This window comes from Alosa pseudoharengus, unplaced genomic scaffold (assembly GCF_046254945.1).
Source record: "Alosa pseudoharengus isolate Yale_2024_CS ecotype anadromous, Long Island Sound unplaced genomic scaffold, YU_APseudo_1.1 YU_APseudo_1.1_scf_1, whole genome shotgun sequence".
Lineage (NCBI taxonomy): Eukaryota > Metazoa > Chordata > Actinopteri > Clupeiformes > Clupeidae > Alosa > Alosa pseudoharengus.
This window is the reverse complement of record NW_027468564.1, coordinates 17821131-17826490: the sequence shown is the minus strand read 5'-3', so window position 1 is coordinate 17826490 and position 5360 is coordinate 17821131. Positions and strand designations below refer to the sequence as shown.

At 41.2% G+C, this 5360-nt stretch overlaps 1 protein-coding gene across 1 annotated transcript in view; it reads left to right on the top strand.

Moving 5' to 3' along the window:
• Nucleotides 1-5360, top strand: part of LOC143122144 (NACHT, LRR and PYD domains-containing protein 3-like) — a 235363-nt gene that overhangs the window by 68100 nt on the left and 161903 nt on the right. The window lies entirely within an intron of this gene.

Sequence of the window (5360 nt, the reverse complement as noted above, 5' to 3'; positions counted from 1 at the left end):
CGAAGTCTACCCCTTGGATGTGATGTTTTCTCACGCTGAAAGTGTCCATTTGGAAGTTGCACCACCCTTTGGGATTGTGAAAATGATACAGTGGTACCGCCAGAAAGTTCTGGAACCAAAGGTTCTGATTCTAGAGTGGAAAGGGAAAGGAGAATCTGTGCCATTGCCAAAAGACCTGAGGGGCCGAGTGAACGTGTCCACAACTGACGGCTCTCTGACCATATCCAACCTCACAGCAGAGGACAGTGGAGTGTACACATGGAGTGTCTACAAGAACCATGAGTGTTCTGAGGGAAGCATCCGCCTTGTGTACAGGGATCTGTTTGGGATGCACTCTCCTTTCTACAGAGCGTACGCTCCACTGATGGGCTGTGTGCTGCTGGGGCTGGTCACTGCTGTGATCTGGTTCAAGCTGAGGAGCAGAAGAGGAGAGCAGACCTCTGGACGTCAGAGCAGAGAGGGTCAGCAGAGTGGAGATGAGGTGGAGATGGCTGAACTCAGCACCTGAACTCAACACGCTTCTCTCTCCTGTGTCTGCTGTACATGGTGTAGTAAGACCATTAGTGTACAGTATGCTGTATTAACATTTTTTGATTCTGTTTCTGTTTTTTGTTTTAATTCTGAACCTTTTTACATATCACATTTGTAAGATATTACAGAATTACAGAATGTAGTGTGTTCCAGTTTTCCAGTTTTCTTTTATTTGTCTTGTTGAAATTGTGTATTTTTACATTTTAAAGTCTAGAGGAAAAATAGTGGGTGTGATTGGGCCAATTGCTCTGTCAGTTAGCATTGCACTAGCTGAGCTGTGCTTTAAACCAGTACTCCTTAAAAACGCGACCAGTGGATCTTTTTTACTGACACCCAAAAGAACGAAGGCCGACGACACCAGCCCCAATGACAACCGAAAATACTGTAAGTCATTTTTTATGTTTCTTCACAGAGTCAAGGCCAATGAGTCTGAGTTTGAAGAAATAATAAATAGCATATTATTTTCTTTTAAAAATCATTGAAAATGGGTCCCACAGATCTGTACACCTTAATGGCATAACTGTCAACATTGAACATTGAAAATAAGGGAGATGTCCTGGGTTTCTCACCCAAAATATGGGAACATTTCAACATTGGTCTTTCTGTTGCTATCCTTCTGCCGAAAGCAAGAATTCAGACTAGAAGGCAAAACAATGCTTTGTTTCTCACCCAAAATACGGGAACATTTCAACATTGGTCATCATGTTGCTATTCCTCTGCCGAAAGCAAGAATTCAGACTAGAAGGCAAAACAATGCTTTGTTTCTCACCCAAAATACGGGAACATTGGTCTTTCTGTTGCTATCCTTCTGCCGAAAGCAAGAATTCAGACTAGAAGGCAAAGCAATGATTTGTTTCTCACCCAAAATACGGGACCAATTCAACATTGGTCATTCTGTTATCTCTCTGCCGAAAGCAAGAATTCAGACTACATTCAGAAGGCAAAGCAATGATTTGTTAACATCTGTTTCGCTGGAAAGAGAAGGGAGCAGCATCAGAACAACAGTGCAGAGATTGACAGGTCCAATTGTAGGGCTTATATTATGAGAGTATAAAAATATGTGTAGCACTCGGCTCAGAAATATGGTTTATGGTCAGTGGGAAAACAGTTAAAATAACATTATGTGAGAAACCTGGAAAAAATGGGCTGGTTGACACGTAAGTAATTCTTTCCTTTTGCAAATTAAACTATTTTTGCAATACAGGTTAAATGAACGCTTTCATGGCCAACCTGTGTGTGTAATACATATTTTGGATAAATCAGTTTGATTGTATTCCCAATAAACACAAATTCACTATGGATAAATTCCCTTTGGACTAAACATGCAGTTACTCCTGTCACCCTGTAGAGGGAGCCATAGTCAGTGCAGCTCTGCACAATAGTTCCCATTGCAGGATTTGACCTCTGACCTGGAGTCAGTTGGTATTAGCAGCTCGTAATAAAGATGAACAGAAGAGCATTTACGGAGACTGGAGTCAGATCAGCAGTTTGGGGAGAGAAAACAGACGTGAAATGTGTGTGTGTGTGTGTGTGTGTGTGTGTGTGTGTGTGTGTGTGTGTGTATTTCTGTGCCATCAAACTGCAGTGTGTGTTCAGCCTCAGAGAGGGGAATGAAGAGGGGGTTGTGGTTTTAAAGGTGTGAGGGGGAGGGGCTTTCTTTTGAGTTGATGGGAGGATGAGGACTTTGTGGTTGAGAAAGAGAGAGAGAGATAAAGAGAGAGAGAGATGGGGATGTGAAGAGTTTAAAACGATTCTCTCTCTCTGACACACACACACAAGCATACACACATGCGCAAGCACACACAAACACACACACACACACGCACACACACACACACACACACAAGCACAAGCACACACACACACACACACAAACACACACTCACACACAAGCACACACACATGCACAAGCACACACACACAAACACACACACACAAGCACACACACACACACACACACTCACACAAGCAAGATTTCAGAATTCCTACCCTACACATGTAGGCACTGATTTAAATGGAATTCTTGGCTGTTGTGAGTGAGCAGGATCGCATCTCTCATCCTTGATTCCTCCTTGATCCGTAATTCCTCCACCAGGAAGGAAAGAAGGGAGGTTTGACCAATCAGAGAAATGAGAAGAAGGAACAAAGGGAGGTTTGACCAATCAGAGAAATGAGAAGAAGGAACTAAGGGAGGTTTGACCAATCAGAGAAATGAGAAGAAGGAACTAAGGGAGGTTTGACCAATCAGAGAAATGAGAAGAAGGAACAAAGGGAGGTTTGACCAATCAGAGAAATGAGAAGAAGGAACTAAGGGAGGTTTGACCAATCAGAGAAATGAGAAGAAGCCGTAGTGTCTGACAGTGACTTTCCAGAATCAGCATAATATGGCAAAGATAAGAAGACGTAACTGTTCACGTAATAATTAGTTATAGTGAAGAAAATGCACATATACTGTTATGTTGTCACAAACATCTCCTCAAAATACTCTAACAAACACATGTTCATGCATATACACAGAAACACAAGATATATGCGGTACAAGCCGTACACATACTTTATGGACATGAAGTTAGAGGGATGACCAAGAGAGAGGAAGAGTGAGACCTGGATTCTGACATCAGTGTTATTTTCATTCATGCAGTACGTGCTATATGACTATAACTAGAAGAGACATACATGAATGAGGAGGAAAGAGTTAAACATTCATGACAAGATGAGTTGCTTTGCTGGTGATGGTATGAACACACCTTAAACCTCCCGAGGCAGAACAAGTCCAGACAGTTCTCTACAGGGAGCGTCTGAGACTCAAGGACATTACAAGAGAATAAATCTCAAAACTGTAAGTTCCTTTGTTTACTAAATATGAGTTGTATGCAATGTTTATTACATTTCTCTTGATGTCTGGAGGTGTCTGGAATCCAATTTGTGGCCCTGGCAGTTAAAGGTTAGAGCAGAATGGTGATCAAAGTGCCCATAGATTTCCAACTATTGATCCTGTTACAGTATAAAGCAACATGGTCACGGTGGTCAGATCTATTAGAACGTCACAGAAAGAAGCCTGAGTTCAACTTTACCACCTTGTTTTGAATTGTATGCCTGGAAGATGCAACCTATTTAGTTGTTATGATAGTTCCTTCATGTATAAACGTATAACACTTCTCTTCCTGGACACCAGATCAATAATTCTAGGCATTTCACTTCTGATTGCATCAACAGGACTAGACTAGACATTCTAGTTTGATTTTTGTTTAGTTTGTGTAAGTCTTTAATCAAACTCACTGTTATTTGATCAAACTGTGTGGAATTAAAAGTGGGGTGTTAGAGAGAGGATGAAAAGGATCATGATGAGGAGGGTGGAGATAAGAGCAGCATATGTCCATGGTGTGTGTGATGAGATTTGTCAGTCATTTGTGTGAAGAAGGAGTTAAACCAGGGGTCTCAAACTCCCAGCCCGCGGATCAAATCCGGCCCGCGTCCGGCCCAATTCCAGCCCGCGACCTATGTCAAAAAATTAATGTAATCCGGCCCTTGAGGGTATTTTTAATTGCGACAAACAACGATAGGCCTACTGATTGAAATAGACAATAGATCCCAGTACGGTGACAAATCTCATTTGTACTCTCCTCCACTATTTGCTAGACATCCAAAGCTTGATTCAAAACCAAAATCGCTACACAAAGTTTTCAGGAAATACTTGTAGGCTATTACACGCGATAAACACAAAGACGTGCATTTGTAGGCCTAATGACGCGGAAGCATGCAGGCCATAGTTTTGCACAAATTGAAGCAGAAATAGGCCTACACAAAACGTTCACGTGTGATGAAGTCTTGGGAAGGCTTGGGTAACTATTCACCTATTCTGATTCTGAAGGAGAATATCCTTTTGGAGATTATGATCGATCGTCTATTGACAGTGATAGTCACGGTGCGTCTGTGAATGGAGGTGCGTCTTTGCGTATACGACGGTGTCCACTAAGCATACCGTGCTTATTTCGACCCTCTGCCCAACATAGCTTGGAGGTCTCAGTGGTAATCGTGATGATAGTGTCCGTAATGGACGTGGTACAGACAGCAGGGGTAGGCCTAGTAGAAATAGGGCTCTGAAGAACTACAAAGTTACCCGCGATAGGAACTGATTTGACCAGGATACTTTATTGTAGGCCTTGTGGTTATAGGCTAGTAATAGTTTACTATTGTTGGTACATCTTGGGTGGTTTCCTGTTAATATTTGTATTTGGTGTGAAACACACACATAGGCCTACCTGTTTTGTATGCTTTTTTGTTTGTTTTTATAATTTGTATTAATATTTATTTTAGCATTATTTTATTTATAAGCTAAGGTTGCTAGCACAGGTGTCTAAAAATAGATAAAAAGACTTGCACTTTCTGTTTGTAGTTTTGTGTTTGAAAATACAGTATTTGAAAAAAAACATTGCATTTTAGGAAATAGCCGTTCTTTTTTAGTATTATTCTACACTGACGTGGCCCTCCAATCAGATGACATTGGCAGAAGTGGCCCCCAGCTCATTTGAGTTTGAGACCCCTGAGTTAAACATTTATGACAAAATGTTTTGCTCTTTATATTCGGACCGCGCATCATCCTTCTGTGTTCTCTACAGGGAGCGGCTCATGTGTGTCCTGGGGAATCGTTGACCAAAAATTCAGAAAGTTGACAAAAAAACAACTTGCGCTTGCGGTAATCATAATAGATAAAATCATTCTATTAAACAAGCTCAAAACAGGTTAAACATTCATGACAAGATGACTTATTGGTTCTGTGGTTGATCATCAGTGTTATTTTCATTCATGCAGTACATGCTATATGTCTA